Source organism: Larus michahellis, chromosome 1 (assembly GCF_964199755.1).
Source record: "Larus michahellis chromosome 1, bLarMic1.1, whole genome shotgun sequence".
In the NCBI taxonomy this organism is placed as follows: domain Eukaryota; kingdom Metazoa; phylum Chordata; class Aves; order Charadriiformes; family Laridae; genus Larus; species Larus michahellis.
In genome coordinates this window covers 41994491-42021455 of record NC_133896.1, presented here as the reverse complement: position 1 = coordinate 42021455, position 26965 = coordinate 41994491, and positions in this window count along the sequence as shown.

Sequence of the window (26965 nt, the reverse complement as noted above, 5' to 3'; positions counted from 1 at the left end):
TACCACGGCAAGTAGGATCTAATGTGGTGACAGCAAACAACAACCCACATCGCAGCCACAGAAGTATGCATATGCATATTTTTTGGCCGCAAAAATTATCAGAGGCTGGAGCACCTCTCCTGTGAAGAATGGCTGAGGGAGTTGGGGTTGTTCAGCCTGGAGAAGAGAAGGCTCCGGGGAGACCTTATTGTGCCCGTTCACTAATTGAAGGGGGCTGATAAGAAAGAGAGGGACAGACTTTTTAGTAGAGCCTGTAGCGATAGGACAAGGGGTAATGGTTTTAAACTAAAAGAGGGTAGATTCAGACCAGGTATAAGGAAGAATTTTTTTATGATGAGGGTGGTGAACACTGGAACAAGTTTCCCAGAGAGGTGGTAGATGTCCCATCCCTGGAAACATTCAAGGTCAGGTTGGATGGGGCTCTGAGCAACCTGATGTAGTTGAAGATGCCCCTGCTCATTGCAGGGGGCTTGGACTAGGTGACTTTTAAAGGTTCCTTCCAACCTAAACCATTCTGTGATTCTATGAGTCTATGATTCTATGTATATTTAAGTATACACATTCATTTCTGCCTGTCAGCATAAATCCATTAAAAAAACAGTTTCCTTGCCTGATCTTTGGTGTAGCAGATGCTGGGCTGCAGGCAGTATTGCCTTTCTAGGGGAGGGTGGATTTGAGTTCCTAATCTTGCAGCCTTAGTCTGATTGTTTGGGGGTGCTAAATGGCAAGGTGAGCAGTGTGCCCTTCCTAGAGCCTGCTCTTCATATTCCAATTTGCCTGTTGCCTTGTTCATTATGTATAAAGGGGTTAGAATACATTAACATTATTTTCAGATGTCTGATTTTTGACTTGGAAAATTGTTGGTTTCAGCTTCTCTGCCAGATGGCTGAGGAAAGAGCAGCCTGTGCTTTGTGCTAAATGTTTGTGTGAGAATCTGAGGAAGCAGAGTCCAATTAGCATAAAAAGCCATTGTGGTCTTCCAAAATCTGGGAATGGGAAGTCAGTGAAACAGAATGAGCAATCACCTGCCTAAAATACAATTAACTGCAGCTGTAAATCAGAACAGCTCAGTGAATGGTACCTAGCTGAGTCCATGAGCCTCAGAAGTGATTAGCCATCATGGATGACAGAAATGAAGCACGGTTCTGGCTCTGATCTTAGGCATCTTGACTCCATTGTCTATATGAGAAAGATTATAGCGTGCCATCAGGAAACACATCTTCTACTGCATGAATCCAACTTCTGTCCTGGAAACTCTGGGGAAAAATCAACAGCAAAAGGCATCCTGAACTGTAGATCCACATCTGCTTGAATCCTAATCTAATCTACTCAGCATACAACTGCATGCTTTTGATCTGAAAATGTGATGCCCTTGACCAAAGTTTCTTCCACTCTTTTCCTCACACAAAATCTATTTGTGATAACCAGGAGTGGATTTACTGGAGGGAGGATGGGGGGTTGCACCCCATACTCCCTGTATACTTGGTGCAATCTGGGCTCATGTGTGGAGGGTTGGTCTGTGTAAAGGGCTGCTGGAGGAGGACTTGGCACTTTGGCCTTTCTGCTCCCCAAGACTCCCAAAGAAGAACCTTCATCGCTATTCTGCCTCCCGAAGGCAGGCGGAGGCTGTGGCAGCTGAGCTTTTGGAGAGATCCAGCCTGGAGAGAGGAACTGGGGCAGAGGGTTCCTCCAAGGGGAGTGTGATGTTGTTGAGGGATAGGTGTAGAGGTGTCGCTCCTTTGTGCTTAGGGGTAGATACAGAGGCTGCTGTCTCTACAGCCATCAGAAGAGCATACCATGCCTGTGTCCAGGCGTACAGCTACATCCAGCTCTGCAATAATGTTTGGCTTTTCAGAGGTATGGAAAATCTGTATGCAATGTCCCCCAAGCTTCCTCTTACTGTTTTAACTCGGAGGATGCAAAATCTGTTCCTCTTTCCTCATTCCAGATTCGCTCTCAACAGCACCAGTGCCGCTTTGTCCCTTTCCTCCTCCCAAAACATGATGCCTCTTGCCAGCCTTCCTCTGAACACTCGCACTTACGTACACACCGGAGCCCAAAGCTTCACCACAAACATTTCAATAGCGACACTGTTCTGGGGATATCCCATGGGGAATATATTTCTGTTGACCTTTAGCATCTCTCACAAGCTTTCCCGGGTTTTGCAAAACTATGAAGGGAATGTGCTATGCACAGAGCAATTTGAAACAATACAGTCATCTCCTTTTTAAAGGCAGGAAGTGAAAATGCAATATTAACTCCCCTGCAATTGCCAGTGAAGGCAGGGATCATGTAACGGCATTAACTGGAATTTAACCACAGTTAATGTAAACGCCTCCATGCACTAGATAAAATGCCATTAGATTTCCATTGACACAAGTAAATAATGTTGGGAGTGACAGACCAGCTGAAATGCAAATCCATTGGAGCCATCATTGCATAGATGCAGAGGGAAATAAGGGAGAGTTAATGAAGAGAGGGGAATGGGCACTTGTCTGCATGGAAGCGTGCTGCCTGGTATGGTAGAGAAGAGCCACACAGGCATTTGTGTCCCCATTTGGATCATGGCTGGACCAAGCTATAGTGAGAAAGAGTCCCTGGCCTAAAGGACATTTAGAAAAGCCAGGAGAAACACAGTTTTCTGAGAAGGATTACCACCAATTTCCTTTTAGGTTCGACCCCTGGGACACAGGTTAAATAGCTTGCCCAAGGTAACAAATAAGCCTGGAGGAAAGCCCAGCAACCAAAATCCACAGCCTAACTCGGCATCATAACTCTTCCTGTTCTGCTGGGATGTGGGTCCTCTGCGCCTCGGCCAGGCCACAGTGTTCTGCCCTGGAAGGTCAAAGAGCACAGGCAGTTCTGACTCTGAAGAGGAAGCGGGTAAGATTGTGAACCAGTTTTGTTCATGTCATGTATTTAGCACTCATTTAACTGGGAAATTACTCTTGAAATTAACAATATCCAGTAAGCATGAGTAGTTGAGGAAATGGGCACTAAACTGAGCTGTTATGTTCAATAAAAGAAGAGTAAGCAGCTTCCCCATGGCATTGCAGTATATTGTGGTATGGCCATCTTCTACAGCCACCAACCACACAAATTCCTCTGTTGTTTCTCCTTTGTTTGGGCCAGGCTTTTAGTTGGGGTAAGTTGGTGTAACGTATACGGGTCTGAGGCGCTTCTTCAGAGCCACAGCTGTCAGGAAAACTGGAAAAGAGAAAGGGCTGCAGTTCCTGTACAGGAGGAACAATTCAGCTGTATCTTTAGACGCATAATTTATTGGGGCATTGTTCTTCTCTCTGCGGGAGCCACGCTTCACCACCCTTCAGCTCTGGCCACATCAGCTGAAGGTTTGGGTCACTCCTTGGCTCTTTTTGTGCCACTCCTTGGTTACTTTTGTGAATGAGTGTTGCAAACTTCTGAAAGTCAGATTGGGTGTGTTGGTGCATATATAAAAATCAGACCAAACTGCATCTCAGAAATAAATCCATAAACGTCTGTAATCTTATTCTGCTAACCTGCCTCATGTTGGGGGGAGGCAAGTAAGAAAATACCCCTTCTAAGTTTTCCTTTGCTTTTTTTCATTTTCTTTCTGAAATACAAAATCCATAAGGAAAACACAAGGTAAAGCCTTTGGTGAAAAAATTAAATAATTTACATCATTTCTTAGGATGCCGGAAAGCCCTGGCTGCCCAAAAGCTGCTGTCTATAGGAGGAGTCCAAGATAGTGCATTTTATCAAGCTCATATTCTTCTAGATTTCAGTTCATCCCTTAACTCCCTGATATTCCCTTTCTGATGTGATTTACGCCCTCATACATCACTCTCAAATTTGGCATATTGTTTCTTTTCCTCCTGTGCAAGTTTTAGTCTGTTCTTTTATAAACATGATATTCAGCTTTAAAATAGACTTTGGGCCCTTTTTTTAGGCATTTCAAGGTCAGATGTTGGATCCCCTTGGAAGCAGAGGGGATTACACATGAGTGGAGACATCTGTTCATGTGTGAGCAGCCACACCTGGCGTCTTCAGGCTGCCTTCACGCCTGGGCCTCCATGGGGTAGTCAGATCATCTCCTCCATGGCCTCTCTCATGTTCCAGGCCTGATTTTTTTCTATTTTTTTTTTTTTTTTAGAAAGGCTTTCTCAGAGCATACCTGCCAGGTCAGGCCTCACACAGAAGACAGCTAGGAATGAGAGTGGCTGTGCCTTCCCACTTTGGCCATTATATTGGTTAAAGCAGTGTACTGCTACATGCAAAGCCGTAGCTACGTGCGAATCCCACCCTGATTGAAGCACAGGTCATCATCCTTTTGGGCAGTCTACCCTACACAAGGCTTTGGTGTAATTTGGAGGTGTGTTGCCCTGAACACTGCAGATCAGATCTCTTTTACTTTGAATGATTCACTGCATCATGGGCTTGATGCTGCCTTTCTCCTTCAAGTCCCAGCTGAATCCCCCCGCATCACTGTGGTGAGGGATGCTTCTCTGGGCTTTCACCGCAGAGCACCGGTGGAGCTTAATCACGTATTTCCAGAAGTGCCACCTCTCACCATAGCATCTGGCAGCCTGCCTGGCTCGGTTGCCTTCTGCAGATCTCAATTATAGGTACTGCAATCTTGCTCCTGTTGTTGAGGAATACTTCACATCTTAGGGCTTTGAGGATGCCTGCTGTGCAGTGGGGTGCCTTGAAATTAGGAAGTGCAGTGCTGAAAGTGTGGCAACACTCAAAAATCCCCTGTGAGTCCTGCCTCTGGAGTTTTATTGCCTTTGAAAAACGTTCCCGTTGATGAGTACAGTACTGGCTCCTTTTTCAGCATCCCACTGAAAGTGTCATCGTGTCTCCAAAGCCCCATACTGTACCTGACTGTCTTTACAATCTCTAATGCCAGGAAAACTCTGACTCAGACTCCTCAAGTGATGATCTTACGCCCTGGAGTACGATGAACACGGAGCGCTGTTTGCTTGAGTAGCTGCTAAAGTTATTAATAGTCTTAAAAAACATCCTGGAAATTCTTTTCAGTCCATTCTTAGTACTCGTTGACCTCAAACTGGCAACCACATGAAAAAATGTTGGGAGGGGAAGCACGGATTAATACAAGAAAATAGAAACCACATGGTGGAGGGAGGGAAGATCAACAAGGCACTGTTACCGAAACAGAGGGCTCCTTCTCGTTTCTCATCCCACCTCTTCTCCTCTTCAGCATTTTTGATCAGGGATTGCTCTTTTCTAACTGTTGTTTTTTCTTATTCCTGTAAAAAGGTGAGTCTGTCCTGTTGGCTTGTTTTCCTCCAAGAAATAACCCAGCAGAGTTGATATTTTTGACTGTTATTAACTATTGCTACTGTAAATTAGAAGGAAGGCCTGTCTGATCCTTTGTGCAGTTCTTAGGTGTCTCATCCCCTCCATTTTGCCTTGTCAGTAAGTTCCAGGGGGATTTTGGGGCATGTTGGTATCTTGAAGAACTGGGCCTGAATAAAGAGAGGCACATTGCATCTAATCCTGTCAAAAGACTTTGAAGTGATATTTTGCATTATGAAAGCTGCACATTTGTACTATAATTGAGTAGTAATAATGATAGCTTAACTAATAAAGATGGGATTTCAAAACACATTTTTCTTTGCCAGCTCAGCCTATAATTCTTAAATGGCTCCCTGCCAAAGCTTTGAAAGCCAAAGATTATTATTTGTCAGCTATTAGAAATTGTGTATTAAAAGTCTAATCTCCTGTGTTTTGTGCTGTGTGTACTACAGCGCTAACAAGGCTACAGAAATATTGCTGCAGAAATATTGCTTTGGAGGTTTTGCCCGTATTGTATCACTGCTGGGAATTCGTTGGCGCAGCCCATAAAGCGACTGGAAATGGCTGTTTTAGCGTGAATTTAGAATAGGGTTTTCTGGCTGGGCAGTAGAGAGGCAGGTATCGTCCTTATCTAGTCCAAGGATGGACAGTTCTGCTGCTAGCACCCCATAATGTGACATTAAGGTATAGCCCATACCGGGAAACAATAAAACTCCCCCATCCTCTGTGCAATCCTCACTTCCTTTCAATACTGTTCTCTCATTAGTGAATGGATCAAGCTAGTGTTAAGTAATAGTGTCAAGTTAGTAATTTCCTCATACTACTTTGTAGGGGCATCTTTAAACAAATGATGGAGCTCTGCCATTGACCTCAGCTTCTCGCAACAGTTTCCTTGCATGTTTTTAGGTTTATGAGTCTGATGATACAGCAGGCTGGTAATGGCCGTTTTGATACTGTGCTTTGTTCCTCACATACTTCGATAATTAAACATTCGATAGCATTGCTTTACAGAGGTATGACTCTTATAGTCTGAGAATCCTCTTTTATCCTGTGTTGTCTTCATTTTACCCCTCCAGAGAAGCACAACAAACACGCCCTGCCACCTTTTCCGCCTTGTCTTCAGCCTTTGGTAGTAATGCATGTGTCACCTCTGTCCCTGCTTTTGTTACGCTCTATAGCAGTATGCAGTCAGCGTACTTATATACATTCTTGACTTACAGGGAAGCTTTATCATAATGATTTCATTTGTTTTGTCATGTGACCAAAAGAGGAACCATCTGGGGTGTTAACTGGTCAGTATTGGCAGACTGGTCTCTCTGGAAAAATACTGCTCTGAGCTCACTAACTTAAAAACAAGGCAATTAAATTGAACAGGTGAGGGAAAAGGTACCCTTTTAGATTTGTTTCATGTTTTTTTTCCACAATCCAACTTACTGTTTGCATTACCTTAAAAATGTGAAAATAAAACGTCTTTTTATCTTCCAGTGACTTCCCATTTTCACCGAAAGTATGGTCTTTATAATGAATTCTTGATCTTTTCCATGGTTTTCTAATATATCAAGCAGAAAATAGAAAAAAATAAAATAAAGAAACCAGTTCAGGCTTTAGGTGATCCCAAGCGCACAAAGGTTGAACCACAGGTTGAATATGAAGAGGACAGAGAGGTCTCGCTCATCAGGCTCCTTTCCCTGAAAAACAGATGTACAGGAAACAAGGAAACATCCATCACTATTAGATATTGGGACATACCCAGTCAGCGCTTGTTTCACTTCTGAATTGTGCACATTTCTGGAGCGAGCACAAGCAGCAAGGACACAGGATATGAACCTAACCGAGGCAGAGACAGAAGAACTATACTTTTCTGATTGGCTTTATTTTCATAGAAATTCACATTACCTGCCTTGATCACCTGAGCTTGTGCTAGCCCAGATGATTAGAGGATGCATTTTTCTCTTTTTTTCCAACTTTGCTGGATAAACCAAACAGCTCTACTCAGGATCATTTTTCTTTGCTAAAGAGAATTAATTGCGGTTTTCTGTGCCACCAACGTAGTCAAACTTTTGCCAACATTGTGGGCAGAGGTCTTAAGAAATCACCCCAAAAGTTGTTATCAGATAACAGTGGAGATGGGAGGGGAATGTCTGAGTTTATGTGGGTTTTGCATTTCTGTAGATGGTCTGACTTCATTTGATTTGATCACCCCCTGAATGGTGGTGATAGATGTTGTGTTTGGGATCACCAGGCACGTTCATGCAAAAGCAGTTGAAGGCAGCGTGTCTCCAACCCTTAGCTTTGGTTTACTTTGGATCTAGACACTCCTATTTCTAAGTAGGTAATAGTTTACAATGTTGAGGTTCATTTTTTGCCTTATAAAAATAAAAAATATTTGTCAATGATTTGTAATCCTCATGGGTTTCCTCTAGGTTAGGCTCTCCACTGAAGAACAATAAATGATTACAGTTCTATGCAGCAGAAGTTTTACAAGCACATAAATTGCCTAAGCATAGCTGGTAGATGTTCTGGATTCCCTGGTTAGGAATTTCAAAACTGATGTTCACAAGGGTCATGGACTGGTTGGCTAATTGAGAACGAGATGTCTCAGTGTTGGAAACAAAACGCTAAAGAGAAATGTGCTAAATGGTCTATCCACATAAATTTTTACACTGTAAAAAGTTGGAAGGATGCATCAGATCCCATCAATTTAATGAAACATTTACAAAACCTCTGAATGTCTAAACAATTATCAGTTGCTTCATTTATTTAGACTGCTTGCTTCTACATCTACAAATAAACTGTTACCCTCATTCCATTGCTCTTCTTGCTACACATGTAAAACTTTCATGTACCTGGCAACTCATTTTTGTTGAATCTTTTGGCTCCTGAGAGACAGATCTGGAACATGTTTGCAGTGAGGAAATCCAGCAGGGAGAAATTCGCTGGCTTCACTGGAGCAACAGAGACCAGAAACTTCTTCAAGGAGACCCCTTTGCATGTAATGCGGTTTGAACAAAGCCACATATGGGGAGATGAGTAGTGAAAGGGCTGCCCTAGTGTGACACACATTTCACCTTCTAGGACTTTTGAAAATAGAAAATACTTTAAACAAACGGACCCCCTTCAGTTGGCTTTCCTTACAAAAGCGAGTCACTTGTATATTTGAGGTTAGCATGAAGACTGACATCCAACAGGACTTTAAGGATAGCACTGGTCACAGGTGTAACCAGTACCACTGGATTTGAGGGGTTTATTTCACGTCTTTAAGCCCACTGTTCTTCAGGCAAGGAGCTTCTACCTAGGGCAGGAGTTCTGCACATGGCAGATGTGTGAGACTTGTCTCTGTGTTGTTATATGCACTGCACAGGCAACCAGTATGCACTCACCCAGCTGCACATCTTTAGAAAATGCTTTAATTAATTGCATTGATCACAAGAGACAATGCAATTTTCATGATCTATGAAGGGACAGTGTGGGGCAGAGTGTGTGGGTTTCGTTATCTATAATTTTCTGCTAACTCATGACAGAGTTGGAAGAGTCAAGTTTGGGGTTTTTTTAAGTCCGCTCTGAAAATTCAGCCTCTGGTTTTGCTTTTTTTTTCTCTTTTTCTCATTTGTTCCTACCAATAAGGATTTTGGAGGCCAAATTATCTTCACGTGTACCTCCCTGTGACTATTGCCATTGAGGACACTGAAACTTAACTGAGATGTGCAGTTGAATCCGGGAGTTCTCAAAAAGTACATGTCCATCTGAGCAATGTGAGGCGTGTCTAAAATTAGCATAAATACTTGAGACATCAGACTCAATTCAATCGTGAGAGCAATCTGACCTTGACCTTCCAGTGGGGGCCCGATTTGACTGTGTGGCTCTTTGTGACTTCATATGAGGCTTGGAGTACCAAAAATAGCGGGCAGGTTTGTGGCTGTAAAGTATATTGGAAATTATATTTTCTTGCTTCTCTTGCTAATTTGAAATATTCTTCAAGTGCACAGTTTAAACCACTGGCTTTTGTGAACCCGGCTCATTTTGACTGAATTGGGTTAGGAGCCCTTGCACTGGTAAAACGGAGGGACCAGTGACCTTGGTCAAGAGGGCAGCAGCGACCACCTGGGCCAGCCTGGGAAAGGCAACCTCTTCCACCGGCACAGCTGGACCTGGGAAAGGACATCTGTCCACTAACCAAACTATCACTTCTGCTGCACACTAATGAGCTGGAGGTAATTACGGTGCTGTCATTAAAGATCTCTTAATCTGAGAGGGGAGCCAGTTTGTTTGTGAATGGATTAGGTCAGTGTGGCTTTGACCTGAAACACCTTGTTTTTCGCCATGTGGTGCATGCACCAAGACCCACAGGTCGTGTCCAGCTTACACTGAAATCCCCCGTAGCTGCTTTTATAGAATCATAGAATTGTTAGGGTTGGAAGGGACCTTAAAGATCATCTAGTTCCAACCCCCCTGCCATGGGCAGGGACACCTCCCACTAGATCAGGTTGCTCAGACCCTCGTCCAGCCTGGCCTTAAAAACTTCCAGGGATGGGGCTTCCACCACCTCTCTGGGCAACCCGTTCCAGTGTCTCACCACCCTCATGGTGAAGAACTTCCTTCTAACGTCCAATCTGAATTGACCCATCTCTAGTTTTAATCCATTCCCTCTAGTCCTACCATTACCTGACATCCTGAAAAGTCCCTCACCAGCTTTCTTGTAGGCCCCCTTAAGATACTGGTAGGCCACTATAAGGTCTCCTTGGAGCCTTCTTTTCTCCAGACTCAACCACCCCAACTCTTTCAGTCTGTCCTCATAGGAGAGGTGCTCAAGCCCTCTGATCATCCTTGTGGCCCTTCTCTGGACACGTTCCAGCACGTCTATATCTCTCTTGCAGTAGGAGCTCCAGAATTGGACACAGTACTCCAGGTGGTGTCTCACGAGAGTGGAGTAGAGGGGGAGAATCACCTCCTTCGACCTGCTGGCCACGCTTCTCCTGATGCAGCCCAGGATACGATTGGCTTTCTGGGCTGCAAGTGCATACTGATGGCTCATGTTGAGCCTCTCGTCCACCAGCACGCTCAAGTCCTTTTCTTCAGGGCTGCTCTCAAGCCAGTCACTGCCCAGCTTATATTGGTGCTTGGGATTGCCCCAACCCAGAGGGAGGACCCTGCACTTGGTCTTGTTGAACTTCATGAGGTTGGCATGGGCCCATCTCTGTTTTATTCTGCCTCAGTTACTTGGACTGCATATTTACAGAGCATTTAAGGCTGGTTTCATGCAACGACTGCTCACAGTTTACGCATAATTCTAACTCACTTTTTCTTCTGGAATTTTTAAATTGTGCAATCAAAGTAATCTTCTGACTGAAAAATCCATATGAAGGCTTGTGGGGAGAATTGGTATTCACTCTGCAAATGCTGGTGTTCAATTTAAACAGGTGTCAGGCAAACTCATCTAAAGAAATTATAAAGCTTAATGGTGTCTTCACTCATCATTTGTCATTTATGTCATCCCATACGATGAAAAAGCATTGCTGACTCTTAACTGTCCTCAGGAACATTCTCCATTTGAAATTGCTTCAGAGATGACTGAATATTATTTAACCAGAAGTTTAAGAGCAATAAATAGTACATTTTAGAGACTGCTGGGAAGATTGATGGTAAAAGATCTTCTTCTCATGCAGACTGTAAACAAGAGGCAATAAATTAGCTGGACTGATCTCAGCAATAGCAAATAGATTAAGCTCTATCAATTGGAATAAATCTTGCTCTTTTATCTAACTATTTGAAAGAATGGACAAGTTAAAAAAAAAGCCTGATGCCTATGGAAGATGCTATGTACTTCCACTTAAAATATGCACAGAAAATTGTTAAAGGCAGGAAATATGCAACACAAAATATTTGAGGTGAAGTAAACGGTGGCAGAGAGGCTTTTAGATTAATTAGCACCTTTAAAAACTATTCCTTTCTGACCACACCAAAAATGATATACCAAATAAAAAGCTTGAATTAAAAAATATACAAAGCCAGACAAGTTGTTACGAGTAAAAGTAATGGCCCAAAGAAATGAGTTAAACCAGCCTAGGCAAACAGGCCGCATAATGGGCCTTTATTATCGCTAATGAAGAACGCAGAAGAAATTACCAAGTAATTGGTAGATAGTAAACAAGGTTCTCTAAACAGAGAGCTGCCAATAAAATAACACACTTCTATTTTTACTCATCTGAAGCATTGAAAAAGGATGAATTGGTTGATTCAAGCCAATGAGATCTTACAAAGATAATAAGAAGTTTAACTGCTTTCTGGTATCTGAGGTCTTTTGTATAGTCCATGTTTTTGTAGACAAAAAGGCTTGAACCTTACTTTAGAGAAGAAAAGAAAGAAGGAAAGGGGAAAAAAAATGAGAAAGCAAAGTTTCTCCTGTAATCCCTGGTCTCTAGAGCTGAGGCTTCAGGAAAGTCACCAAAAAATGTGAGGCTTCTGATTAAAAACTACAAGTACTGGCAATGTGTCTAGTGCTTGAGCCAGCTGAAGGGAGAAGTTATGATGGCAAGCCAACTTACGTCAAGGATGTATAAGATATCCGTATAAGATAGGCAGCACAGGAATCACCATAAACATTGCCAGCTCTCTAGAAGGCAAAAGTCTGTGTCCTCGCCTCCTCTATCTATAGATATGCACGCATATAGCTGTGTGCTATATATAGATGTATAAATAGCATATATAGATGTGCACACATATGGCTGTGCATGCATGGGATAAAATAGCCTGAAGAACAGCGTAGTCACGCTGTGAGGCAGCGAGGGCAAGAGCTTCAATGGAAGGGGAAGAAGCAACTGAGAAGGTGGCTCACAGGAGAGAAAGGAAACCACCATTTTTTTTAAGCACAGAGCTGAAAGATCTGTTTTACATTTGTAGTGATAGCTGTGTTAACAACCTCCATCTTCACAAGTGCTGAGTGTTCTCCAATGCTTTGAGTGAAATTTTTGCTGGCTGTAAAACTATAGTTAAAAAGAAACCCAGTTTAAGTGAAATATTCTGTCTTACTTGTGTGCTAAGCACAGTTGTGTGTCTGCTTCTTTGGTTGCTCTCTGGAACAGACCAGGTCTTCTCCACGTTAACTATATCACCAGCAGGTACCATATTTGACCCCACAGCCTGGCAGCACCCCCGGAGAAGCCTACCTCCCTAGACATCCACACCATCGCAGCCTACTCCGGTACATAAAGCCATCTAGAGTGACACCCGGCACTTTGCCACTTCTCAGATTGGAGGAGAGCGGAAAAGAGACTTGGGGGAAATCTGTTTTGTCCTGTGGGCAACACAGCCCCTTCCAGTTGCCTCTGTTTTCTTCCCGGAAGAGCCAGCTCTTCTGTTAGTCACAGCAGGTATGTCACCAGACCCTTGGAGGACAGCCACTTCTGAGCCGTGACTGCTGTGTCTGGTCTCTGTTAAAAGATGTAAACATGAAATGCAAGTTTTTGATTGCGCAAAGGGGCAGTATGGATCTGTGACTCACCACGGTCACAAAACCATGGCACTGTGGCTCCCTGTGGCAGCAGCACGTGGCTTCCTGCACCCCAGAGGCAGCACTGAGTGATGGGGGAAAGAGGCAAAGGTGCAATCAGTGCTGTTGACTTACACAGGAGGTAACATCTGCACAGTGCAGGAGGTGACACCAGCTTCCAGCACACTCCTGGCCAGGGAATGGATATGCAGGAGGTTGTATTTGACTTTTCTTGCATGACTCAACGTGCCCCACCTGTGCGGGAGCTCTGGAGCAGGTTTCCATGGCTGGATGCACCTCCTTGGCTGGGTGCACATCTTCACGGAACACATTGTTTCATTGTGCTGCCAGTCGTGGCAGGTAACCATGGACGTTTTATTGCTGCCAACTCTGGATCACTTGGCAAGGTGCCTCCTTCCCTCACCTTTCTTCTCTCTGGTCAAGCAGGCAGAATATGACTTTCTTTCTTTCTTTCTTTCTTTCTTTCTTTCTTTCTTTCTTTCTTTCTTTCTTTCTTTCTTTCTTTCTTTCTTTCTTTCTTTCTTTCTTTCTTTCTTTCTTTCTTTCTTTCTTTCTTTCTTTCTTTCTTTCTTTCTTTCTTTCTTTCTTTCTTTCTTTCTTTCTTTCTTTCTTTCTTTCTTTCTTTCTTTCTTTCTTTCTTTCTTTCTTTCTTTCTTTCTTTCTTTCTTTTTCTTCTCCAGATGCTTTGCACTCAGATGGCTGTTTCCCTCAGCAGCCCCTCCTCTCCCAAATCTGAGCACATGCCTACATGAAGCTATTCTAGCCTCACCGCAGCAAGGTCAGCAGTGGCCCGCAGATGTAACACAGGCAATCTCCCCATTTAGTTCAGAGTGGGCGGAGGGGGGATTGGGTGGCTGAGCTGGCACAGGTGTGATGGTGCTGGACACCAATGTAGTGTATTTTTCCTATTCCACCACTCACACACACGTAAATCACCTGCAAGGTTCCTAATGTGGCCAGACTGGAATGTGTTTTCACAGCTTTAGCCCTGAAAACCCAAGGCTATCGCCTCCCCCCCTCTATCGCCAGTCACATTTCAAGTCCCTGCACAGCAGGGAGATGCTGCAGCTGTTCAAACAAACCATTTCTGGAAACACTCACACAGGCAGGCAAGAGGGGAGCGTGCCGATCCTAATGCTGCTCTTTGGAAATGGCCGAACCATTTGGCTGCAATTTTCCACTGCATTTCAGCTGGAGGTAGTACCACCGCCTTCTCTTCCAGGTTAAAAGATTTCTACCCTTACTCTTACAGACTGGTAAGCATTTGGGGTTTTCTAAGTGCGTATCGTAAGATACAGAAGCCCGCCATCAGTCCTACCTAAAATGATGAATTACAAGATCCTGCCTGAACTCATTTACTTATTGTACAGCACGCACAATTCCTGCCCTGCAGAGTTTACAGTTTCAGCTGTGTTTTGTACTTGTCACAGTCAAGTGCTTAGGACTTCTTAGCATGTAAGTGATATCCAAAAATGGAGCTCATCAGCAATCCCAAAATGTAAGAAATAACGGATGATTCAAGAATGCCACTATAAAAAAAATCTCTGTAACGAACCCTTGTAAATTTGAAGACTGGACCCTAAAATTCCTAAGTTATGTTGACTGTAACAATTTTTAAAAGTTCATTGTAACCAGAACTACAGGCTAGTGTTTTGTAAATTTTACAGCGTTGGTGCTGCGTTGCCATGTGTTTCTTGTGCTGTGCTACTTGTACCAAGTGGCTGTAAAATGTTTTTTTCCCAATATGACAAAAATTGGCATCCTTTTAAGACAAGGTGAAATGTTCACCTTGACACACATTGCTAGAAAGTTTGGCCTGTAATTTATGTGGCCAGCTCAGACAGTATTAAGAGATATCAGAGTCTCTGCATCACTCCAGGCTTGTTCAGAGACTTTGGGAAGGGAATTTAAAGTTATTTCTCCCCCACTTCCAAAGAGGTTTTGGATCTGAAAAATACCCAGATCCACAGCTCACTGGTTCAGGGATGAGACTCGTATCTCTTTAGAAGGTTCTGAACTATCCAGTAAGTCTTAAATGCTGTAGAGGGAAGGAAATAAGCAGGCTTTACATTGTTAGCTGGCTGCTTCCCACTTCTTGAGGTTATTTGTTGCTTCTGCATCTAGTTTTCCCCTGCCGGATGAGAGTGACTGTGACTCTGATGACAGGTTGTGACATGCAGGAGGATCAGCAGAGCCCTCAGGGTTAGCAGGCAAGTTTAATCACTAAACCAGATAAAAATCAGAGTGAAAACATGTTGCTGGGAGTAAAAAAAGATTCAGTTTATGAAGACTGCTAGAGAGGAAGGAAAGGATGTCTTAATATTTTTGGCTGTGTCGGTTGCAGTGTTCGATCTCTCCCTCTCTTTTTCCGAATGAACTGAACTACGAAGGTCAGTCTTCTGTGGTGTCTCCATAGAAGAGGTACTTACGGCAAGGCAATTCTAAGTTTTCTAAGTCATTCAATATCTCTTGACACTTAATAATTGCTTCAGACGACCCAAGGGTGAAGTCACTACCAGCATTGCTACCATAGCTATAATGGCACACTACTGTCACCTTAATGACTTTATGTACTGCTAAGTTTAATGAAAAATGTGCCACTTCAGTGAGGCCAAAGATACCAGAAAATAGGGTTTGGGAAATAACAGTACTACTGCAGAAATGTCATCTCCTTGGTGGTTGAAGAAATTCATTTAATAAAGTTATAAAAATCCTCATAAATGTTAGACAGCTTTATGTAAATGCAATAAACCAAAGGCATAGGGAGAAGAAGTGAAACTCATTTTGCATTTATGACGCGCAACAAAATTATAATGCAGATGAGGACAAAATGACCTATAAATGTTAAACACATGGTTTAATATATAATATGGCAGCCGTAGCCCTGCTGAGTGGGCATGTGGAGTACTGCAATGTTACAGGCAGCATGGGTGGTGAAAGAGCAATGCACAGCTCTCCTTCCTCCAAAGCAAGTGTTGGACCTTGTGGGCTCTGTCAGAAAAAAAAAATGAGAAAACGAGGCACATTTGTGAGTCTAACTCTTGGAAGCTTAAGGCCAGTAAGAGCGTGTTTACCTCTATTGAAAGTTTTTCTTTCCTAAAAGGTTGAAGTTCACCCTGCGCTGAAAACCAGCACAAGGTCTTTTTGGACCATAGATGCCTTCAGGGTGAAAGCTGCTGATGTCTTGTATTTGACTTAAATTCAAATTGCTGTGCAGCTGTGAAATTTCACCTTCAGGGCTCTTCTCATCCCATTAAGAGTGGAAGGACAGAAAGTTGCGAGGTGTCCCACTGAGGACCCCTCAGCACAGCCAGGCAGAGGGGTGGGTGCTGCCCCCTCGTTGGCTGGCTGTGCCTCCCTGTCCCCTCACCCCCTTTGCCCATGGGGTGTGGGGCGTGACCTGGAACACGCAAGACCTGCCACGTCCAATTAAATCTGTTGTGGATGCCCCAGCCCTGGAAGCGTTCAAGGCCAGGTTGGATGAGGCTTTGAGCAGCCTGGTCTAGTGGGAGGTGTCCCTGCCCAGGGCAGGGGGGTTGGAACTAGATGATCTTTAAGGTCCCTTCAAACCTAAACCATTCTATGATTCTATGAAATCTGCAGATTGCTGCAAGCTCCAATATGCTTGTACATTGTACAAGCACACTGAGGGGAAAAAAAAGTTCTTCTCTAAATTATGGCGATGGTAAAGCAGATCACTGATGCTGTTCTTGAACATATGTAATGTAATGTAAGCCATGTGGCAAATAATATTATAAATGCCAGCATCTTCTCTTTTGATAACAAGTTTCTTCATCCTGTTGACCCTTGAGCACAGGTTTATTTTGATATATGCATGACTTATGTTCCTGGGTCTCCTTCTTCACTATAGAGGGTGGTTTTTGCTGCTCAAGGCAATGTTGCTGGAGGTCAATTTACAGCAGATTTTATTTCTGCCTGTGGTAGACACCCATGTGCAGAGAAGCTTCTGGTGATGATCCTGCCCTCCCTGTACTACTGATTTCCATGGCAAACTGGGATCTTTGTCTTCGTCCCCTGCCCTGACGGTAGGAGGAGCCGAGCCAGAGGCTGCTCTGGGCAACCCACCGTGGTGGGTCTGGGACACGATGCCAGAGCTCGGGCGGCTGACAGTGCTGCTGCCCCAGCTGTCTGCAGGTTGTATTAAAGATGATCAGTCAGCAACAGGATGGGTTTGGACATTTCCATTTGTTTTGCTTCCTTGTTCTCCTACTACAAACCTTTTCTGTCATTTCCACTACTGCAAATCATTTATGAGCAATAATTTCTGAGTGTAAATCAGAGCAAAATCAGGCCCTGGTAAAGCGGGTCAAAGGAAGCCTAAGAAAGATAGCAGAAAGTGATTTGATGCTGTAACAGCAGCAAGCCTGCCAGATTTCCAGGCAAAGAGCTGGAGACTGCGTTAGACTGACTCATCACTATGTTTGCGACTCTGGGGAGGTTTGCAGCTGGTTGGGTAAGTACAACGAGCAGAGAAAAAAATGTTGAGCAAAGAAGAAAAGAAACCCATGCCAAAGGCATACCGGCTTTGATACCTCATTCCCATGCTGAAATTTAGACAAAGGGCTGTTACAGAGTTGTGTTTTCTTAATGTCTAGAGCCTGTTTCAGACCACGTTCAATTAGATCTGCAGATTGCTGCAAGCTCCAATGTGCTTGATAATGAGTTTCCTCATCCTGTTGACCCTTGAGCACAGGTTTATTTTGACATATGTGTGAGATTACTCCAAAATCCTTCTGTGGCCTGATGATTAGAGCCACCTTTTTGGGAAGGAAGAGGTGTGACACTCATACCTATCAGCAGGCTGACTCTGGCTCCTGAGCCTCTCTGACAGTGACATTGCTGCAAACACAGCTGTCATCCTGCTTGGAAACAGGAGGCTGAGACACAGGTCCCATCCCATCAGGAGGCTGAGACACAGGTTGGACCTCAGGTGCCTTGAGGTGTCCAGACAGCGCTGGGTGTTCAGGCAGAGCCCCATCTTCACTAACCCTGGCCTCAGGGAGATCTTTGCAGGGGCCTTTTTAGGCACGGAAGCATCCATGCAAAGAGTGAGGAACCCAGGGCTGGGTCGGGGTGGCATTCCAGCAAACTTTAGTTTTCTGCTGTTTAATGTCCTTTTTACTTTAGTGTTGTACTATTTAATATGGGGCAACCAATTTCCTCTGTACTGCATAGGTGGTAGGGCTATGGATTTGGGCACGCGCCTGGTCTAAGTCCTTTGCCATCAGTCTCATAGTGCCCTATACACTGGCATAAGGCCACTTGGCTCAGGTCAGAGGAACGGGCTACAGCTCATGCAGAGGAACAGCATTGTGTTGTGTTCACCAAGAGGCTGAAATAAATAAGGTGGCTCACATCGGTGTGGGTGTGCACAACTCAATACACATGTCCCTCACCCAACCTGTTAGGTGGGTGCGTGCGGCTCTGGTCACAGACTCCAGTCTCACTTACCATGTAGACATGCCCACCTACATTTCCTTGGATCACTCTCCTCTGATGAGGCACTCAGTCTTTTGTGTTGCAAAGTTGATGCTGGAGGACATCACATGCGGTCTTGGCATCTCACCTCTTCTTTTTTGTACATATCTTGTTTAAACCTGAAAATACGAACTAAGCTGCAGCCAGTAGTTTTCTCAGTCTGTGGACAGAGTATGTTACAAGGAAGCAGTGATATATGAATTGCTTTCCTTTCAGGGGGCTCTACTGGTAGAGACTTTTTTCTTCAATTTTTCTTCATTTTTTTCTTCATTTTTTTCTTCATTTTTTTCTTCAATTTTTCTGTTCAATTCTTGGATTTTATCCAGCTGTCAATTGACCAGGAAACTGAATGTAAACATACCAGACTTTCAGATCATGAAATGATGGTGTTTATTTGTTGCATTTCCTTACAATTTGATTCAGCTTCATCTCTGACCTAAAGCAGAGAGCACAAAAGGAATTGCTTGAAGTGAATATGGGTTTCTAGGTCAAACAGACCCTAGGGGCTGAAATTACTTGTATGCATCTTATTTATCCCAGCTGTTGAGGTCTGTGTTTGCTTTGTAATGACTATTTGTGTTCTTGTACTTCCCATTAGACGAGAAGATACTGAAGCATAAGAAGTCCTGAAGAATTTATAGTCTACTTGTGGCTGAGGTGCAATAAGCTAATGACACAAGCAATAGGAAGGAAGGTGGGAGGAAAGGCAGGGATAACAAAAACAGGATTGCGTGGTTATATAGATGATGTATGTGGGTAGACTGTGGTTTTGAATCACATGCAGAATGGACACTGCTGAAATCCGAAGAGCTGACACAGCATTGCTCACCCTTGTACACCAAGGCTTTTGTGGATAGCAGGGTTGGACACCGGGGGCATGAACCTGGGAACACAGCTGAGAAGAGCTACAGGAAGCTGGCAATGGTTCCCCTGCCCTATAACGATGCTGTGAGAGACCTAGGAAGAAGAGAATGCTTCCAGATCAAATGGTAGCTTTCCATGAAGTCTTCTGGGGGGCCACTGCTGACATGAGAGTGAAAGGAGGCAGGCTACCTAATGACCTTTTAGTTTTTGGCTTATGAGACTTCTTTTGCTGTTGCTCTGTTTGCTAGCTGATAGTATAAAGTTAGCATTGCCTTTGATATGTGCCAAGATATTATCAGTGGTGTACGCAGTAATTCATTCAGTTAGGAGTGGGTAATAGTCTATGAACAGTTTATCTATCCATGCTATAGCCTATAATATGGCGGCTGCTGTTCATACTGCTGTTGTTTTGCCAATGTTTGCCTATATAGCAATTGCCTAAAGGTGGAATCATCTTGGTGTGTGAAGCTATATGAAACCCTAATCAGGAAGTTTTATATTCTTACATAATCTCTGATGTCCATGGCAATCTTTGTTATTGAAACTCTTGCATGTAAGAGCCATAGCTAGTCATGGTCCATTAGGAGGAGCATAAAGACACCGCTTCAGTCCCGATGAGCGTTGCCAGATTACATTTGACATGAAACGATGCATGGAGATGTGCTGTCAAACAAGTAAGAAGCAGAGGTAGGTCTTTATACAAACCAGCAAGTTTTAGGCTTGCTTGTTTTTAGAAAGTGCACGTCACATTTCCTTGTGAAGTCCCTGAAGCAACTTTTGCAAGTTTTGGCCAAACTGCCCTGGCTGGAGACCAGTGGGAAGGGGCTGGTACTGATGGTCCTGAGTTTCTGTCTCCTAGGCAAGGTTCCCTTTTGTTTCTTCCTCTTTATTTATCTCTCTGGGGGAAACAGTGTTTGCATAATTGCAACATCTCCTTGCTAAACTCTGAAGCCCACATATTGCCTTTTCCTCTCTCTAGGCAGAGAGAGAAGTGTGAGGACAGGAGCGCAGCGAGGGCTGTTCAGATGATGCCTTCTCCAGAGTGTATTTCTCTTCTGGGCCTGAGGGTGGGGAGAAGCTGCCAGTCTTTTTCTCGCAGCCGTATGGAGCATGTTCAAAAGATGCTTGCGTGCTTGACAGATGCTTTCCTTTTCTCGTTTGCTTTCATTATTAAAAATAAATAGCAGCAAAACACCAAGGGCCAGAGTGCCTGTTCACATTTCAAAATCCAAATATACAAATGGGATTTCTTCCCACTTTGAAGGGAGCAAAAAGAAGTGCTGAGAAATTCACTCATTTTGCACCTTTTCAAAATATTTTTAGATGTGAGTTCAGTTGTTATTTTCTCCCTCTTTAATTTTTGTGAAGCCTTAAGGTGAACCTGTTAGAGTGAAAAAAAAAAAAAAAGTCAGGAAAGGGGAGTACCATGTATTCCCATCAACACTGTGTCACTCCAGCAGGTTGAACTGCAGCTCCAGCTGCGGGCTGAGCCCCGTCCCGGTACCATCAAGCGTTGATTCCTGGGCCCAGATTTGATTTCCATGCTGAGTAAACCCACCCGCACGCCAGACTAAGTCCCGCTGTGCCTGACATTTCTGTTCTGAGCAGGCTCCAGGATTCAGGAGCTGCCTGGGAAAAATACACAAATATGATTCAGCGGCGCAGGTCCGCTTCCTCGCCGTTCGTGTGAGCAGAAGGGAAGGCCAGAGGGGAATTCAAAGGCAGCCCCGCTGTGCTGAAAGCACGCTTGGAGAGATCAAGAGTCACAGCCTTGTAGCTGGACACAGTCAGTCCAAATCTTTTCTTTTTAAGGAACCACACCAGAAGCTAAAATGGCTCATTGACAATAAAAATACACTAGAAGTGCTAATCGCTGCTCAGATCTTTATGAGAGGAGGAGGAGGACAGCTACTCAGGGGCTGCTCCCTGAGTGGCTTTGGCTCCTGTGTGAAATGACACCATTTTTTGAAGACTTCTGCAGAGTTTTCAGGAACCATAGTGTGTTTTGGCCACATCCAGCACCTGCAAGAAAAAGCCACAACTAAGGATCCAAGTGTCTGGAGAACGGCACAGATACCCCCATGGTGCTGCCCGTGTCTGGGAGGCAGGTATTTAGGAGCTGATATGCTGTGGCTGAGGTCTTAGAGATATGGTTGCTTTGGGGCATTATTAATTAAAAAGGCTAAAATAGCATAATAGGCAGTCAGACTGAAGTGTTCTCTTACGAGGGGAAGATAGGATACCGTAGGCCATTTCAAAGTCCCTCACCAGCCTCAGAGGGATTTCATTTTAGGATCGCCTGAATTTAAACCACCAGCTGAAAGGAGGGTGGAGGGGGGGGAATGTAGTCTGTTTTCTTATTTAAAAATCCAGACTGTTGCACATATTGTGAGGCTAATTACAAATGCTGATTCATTTTCTTGGTTCATTTTTCATAAGGGGGGAAAACAAATCTGATGCAGTTGCTGTCTTTTTCCTGTCCTACCACTAATGTACCAGACGGGGAGATGAGCAATTAATTCCTATCCTTTGTTCCGCAACTGCAGTCCCTGTCTCTGAGCAAGTCAGATCACCTCTCCAGCCCTTTGTGTGTTTAGCCTGCGATTTTCAAGGGAACAGTTGGTGTGAAACAAGTGTTAAACTCCCCTTTGGGCCTTTGAAACCTTTCCCTGGGGAAAGGACTGCAAATGCCCTGGAACTGTGCACCAATATCTTTTCAAGGCTGTGGCACAAAGGGGCTCCAGTTTTCACCATGCCTTCAGGTGTTAGTGCAAGGCTACAGAGTCACCATGATAATCCTCCCCTTTTCTGCGCTCGAATGGAAAGGGTAACTGGGATTGACAATGAAAATGGGAAGAGCAGGGGGGGTAAAAAAGAGAGAGGTGTGCCAGAAAGAGGGAGAAGTTACAAAAGAACAGCCTGGGATGAGAACAGCAAACAGAAAAAAAAGGGGTTTGCACGCAGGAAGGAGAGAAAAAGAAGCAACAGCACAATGTGAAAAATAAATAAATAAAAAAATAGAAAGACGACTATTAACAGGTGGAATAGAGCAGATGAAGCAAAAGGACAATGGAACAGTTCATGAGGGAACAGGGAAAAAAAGAGAGCGAGGGGAACAGCGTGTACTGATAGCTGAGCGCTCAGGAAAATGCAAATGACGGTGTTTAAGAAATCTTTCCGTGTTGCTTGGAATTAGGATGCTGCTGGCTCTGCCGCAGGATTGAGAGTCAAAGCCGATCTTCTTTGATCTGCTCCAGTGGTGCAGAATGACTCTAAGGGAATGTATCAATTAAGAAAATATTGAAATTGCTAGTACAGCATTTTACATACCTTGGGTTCTGCCGAAGGCAGGATGCATTGGAAAATAAACGGACCATGGTACTGGCACTATGACAATCCACTGAGCTCTTTGGGGAAAAGGGTAGGAAAAGGTACAATTGTGCATGTTCTGTGGATCTTAATGATGACCACTGTGTTATAAAAATGCTGGGCTTCAGTTGCCAGGGCTTGCCTCCCACAGCAGCAGTGTAAAACAGTGCTTCATGAATTTGGTAACTTTTTTCCCCATGAAAATGTATGCCAAACTCCTACGAGTTAATTTCCTTAAGGCATGAACAAAAAGCCAGAACCCCTGGTGCGAAATGTCAAATATCAGACAAGATTGGTCATAGGAGGAAAAGTGCAATGTTTACAGACTGGTGATGACACAGACTTTAAAGATGACGGAGAGAGGTGTAGGAAAGGAGTTTACTCTGTCATTTATTGTCCCAAATTTTATGAGCACCTTCAGGTGTGTAAGCCCCTACAACACCTAGTGCAGCACTGGATCTTCTTAATTCTTGCACAAGGTGTCTTGGCACCCTGTCTGCGAGTTAAAGTCTTCTATTTCTGATGTATGGATGAGAAAAGAGCCAAGAGCCGAAAAACAGATGCCTAACGTAAGCTCTTTCCCTCATGTTTGTGCACCTACAGAAGTGCTTCCCACTCTGTGCTGTTATTTACTTAAATGGACACTCCAAAAGGACTTTAAACAAGGTTTTCAAAAAAAGAAACTTCACTTTCTTTGCCCAAGGCTGTGTAAGTCATGACTGGAGATCATTCACCAGATTCATCAGGCCCACGGCTACTCTATTATCTGGCTTCACCAAACAAGAAATCAGGAGGCTGAGGGGAGACCTTATCGCTCTCTACAACTACTTGAAAGGAGGTTGTAGTGAGGTGGGGGCTGGTCTCTTCTCCCAAGTAACAGGCGATAGGACAAGAGGAAACGGCCTCAAGCTGCGCCAGGGGAGGTTTAGACTGGATATTAGGAAAAATTTCTTCACGGAAAAGGTTGTCAAGCTTTGGAAGAGGCTGCCCAGGGAAGTGGCGGACTAACATCCCTGGAGGTATTAAAAGACTTGTAGATGTGGTGCTGAGGGACATGGTTTAGTGGTGGACTTGGCACTGTTAGGTTTACAGTCGGTCTCGAAGATCTTAAAGGTCTTTTCCAACCTAAGTGATTCTATGATTTAATCTTCCTGCATCTTTGTCCTCTCGTGAGGCTGCTGATCCCAACTTCTGGCATTCATATAGGCTATAATGAGCACCTTTTATAATGCAGAGCATGAGGTCAGTCGGGAGCAGAGAGGAGCGTTAATGTTACGAGTCTTGTACTAAGACTGCAGCCCGTCATAGCTGTGCCTCTGCATCTGGCCGCATACACACTCACTTGCATTTTCCTGGCACTGTGCAGAGTGGGGAGATCTTGTCAAATAGCTTGATTAATATTTCTTTAATCTTTGAGGGAGATAAGAAAAGGAGATGGGGATCCGGGTGTTCTTTCTGTTTTTTTTACCATAGCCGAGTAACAATTGTAGATACGTCTTTTATTATATGATTTTTGCGTGATTCAAAAATAAATAGGAAAAAACCATCAGGTGCTGCAATATGCAATAGTGTATTCAGATTTATTCTGCTGTGGAAATAAAACAGGGAAATAACAGTCTCAAGGCAACGAGTTACCAGCTTTCAAAATTCCCATGAGGAAATTATGTAAATCTCTATTCAGTCAAAGTCAACAGACTTGTAGGAGAGTCAAACAAAGGTAGTTCCAGATGAATCAAACAAGGGTAATGTATGAGTACCGTGGCTGGAGAAACAGTCTGTCTGCCTTCCTGGTTGCACGTGTTGTGCACGGGACACAGAGGCAGTTTAGAGCCAGGGGAGGAAGAGCTGCACGGATAACTAGTACAGCTGGGAAACAGTTCCAGAAACCTGGGAAAGAATTGTGGTTAATTTTAGTTTTGACTTATCATTTCTGTGTTTTTAAATACACATTTGTTAATGAAATGACATTTTACTCAAAAAATGAAACCAACATTTCCCCCTCCCCCCTCCAAAACTGTAAAAATGAAAGAAGTTGAGGAGTGTTTAGAGGAGCAACTGTGATGTGGTTTTACTTTTCTAAACCAAAAAGGATTTGATAAAATCTAAATCATTAAGTGCATGTGTGGACCAAAAATGGTGGGTTTTGTAGACAGAAAAAGTTTCAGTAGAAACCTCTCTCTAGCCCAGCAGATGGTTTATTAATAGCAGGAGTGTTTGCATGCCTGGATGGAAGTTGTGAAAGGGACTCACAGGACGGACTCTGCAGAGGGAGGTTTCTCAACAGCCCATTGAGAGCAGTGACCCAACATGGGCTGGAGAAAGATGCAAACAAGGGACAACAATAGAGCAGAGGATTAGGATCTTTTGGCCCATCCGTTTCCCATAGGTGAATGCGGGAGCCGAGCAGCCTTGCTCAGAGTTAGCCACCTGTTTACTCAGCATTGCAGAGGGCAGCCAGCCTTTCAGCATTGATTAGATAACCAGAAACGTGGCCAACACCTAACCGCGTGCTAACGTCATGCTGCCAGGGAACAGCGTGGGACTCCTCTCAAAAAAGGGTCACCGCCAGCAGTGGTGCAACACACTCCTGCGTGAAATGTTCCCCTCTTCCTCCTCAAAGTCTCTCAGCTCCAGGCCATGAGTAGCTCCATGTATGTGCACAGCGCATGGTGGACGGTTCCTTCTGCTCTTCAGATCATTGTCTCAGACAAACCCTCTCTCCCAAGCACGGTTTTTAGGGAGCTTGCCTTTCTTGAGTCATTTCTCCTAGTGGCAAATGGTGGCCTGCTGATCACCACATTGTCTTAACTGGTAAGAAGGTATGAATGGGATAACCTTCCCCTTTGGAGATGGTACCTAAAAACATTACCTCCTCGTGCTTTCTGGTCAGCAGAGACAAAATCCCCCTCCTGGAACCAAAGACAAAGCTGCAGGGGAAGGAGCTGCTCTGGTCCTACCCATACTGCCTGCAGTGAAGAAGCAAGAGGCATGGTTATATGCTGAGAAAGATTTCTGGCTTGTATCTGCACATTTATCCACAGGGACTTTCATTCCTTTATCATATTTATAGGTCCCCAGGCTTGGGAATATTGGCTTAAATGAGGGTAATGGTAACAGTTGAATGTAAATCCCAACACCTGCTTTCATAAGCTGTAGCTGTCATCTCTATTCAGCTGTTCTCCATACTCCTTCACAACGGGCCTGTCCATTGTAATCAACACACAAATTCTCATTGGCTTCATTGGCCAGGTCCAATCTTCCTAGCAAAATCTCAGGGGTAGGAAAGCTCCATCACTGACCACAGGAGCACGGGCAAAACATTAACGATTGTGCACGGTCTTGGGCATTATTGCACAATCTTTGCTTTTTTATCCTCTCTTCTTTGACTGCAGGTGGAGGTGTGGCCGACATCTCTTGAAGGAGAGGCACGTGCTCTTGTAATATTTCACTTGAGCCTCTTGTATCCGTAGGAGCGAATGACCTTTTAACAATGTCTCTCGTCTAGTTTCATTCTCATGGTCAATGAATCACACCACAAGCTTTGATCGACTGAGTGTGAAAATTACACCATAAGGTCATCTGTCTCTTTGAAAAAGCAGCTGTTCCATTTTTTCTGTCTAATTGAGTTTGTCCTGCTGAAAAGGACATGGAGTTTCTTTCATATTTCAAAGCAATGAGTTCTTTGCATAATTTCAGTGAATTTTGGGCAGAAGAGGGGCAGCTTCTGCTTATTGCTGCTTCATTCTCAGAGGAAATTTATCAGGCTGATTTCATTATCAATGAAATGTAACTCACACCAGGCTGCTTAATGGCATTCCTGCACCAACGTGATGTGTGGCGCTGAGGGTGCTCTATATTTCACCTATTGCTGTCAGGTTGGCATTAGCTGGGACTGCTGCAGAGGCGGCATTTGAATTCCCCTGGAGCAAAGAGGACCTGTACAAGAGATAATTCTCCTGTTCCTGTTTGGCTGACTTGTGCCTAGTTCTCACATTTCCCTGCAGTATCATGCTGGGGAAAATGGAGGAGAAAGAAATGTAAACAGGATTTTACAAAAACCAAAACAAAACAACAACAAACCCACAACACAAAACCAACAAAAAATACAAACAAAAAGCCACACACTCCCCAACTTCCCAACCCCCCACTTCCCAAAATCAAAAAGCTGCCAGAAGGCCCTCTCCTTCCCTACATGTTTAGCACAGCCTTGAGCGTCCAATTTACAGCAGGGACTAACCAAAGCTGAATCACAACAACTTCTGACCGCTCTGCCTATACTTAGGCAAGTACATAGACAGAAGTGGTGTCAAGGCAAGGTTAAGACTGTGACTCAAGCCATTTTGAGATAGCGAAGCAAAACCATTTCTCCTAGAGTCATAAAAACAAAACAAGGTCAAATCTAGGAAACTTTATTTAGCTGATTAAATG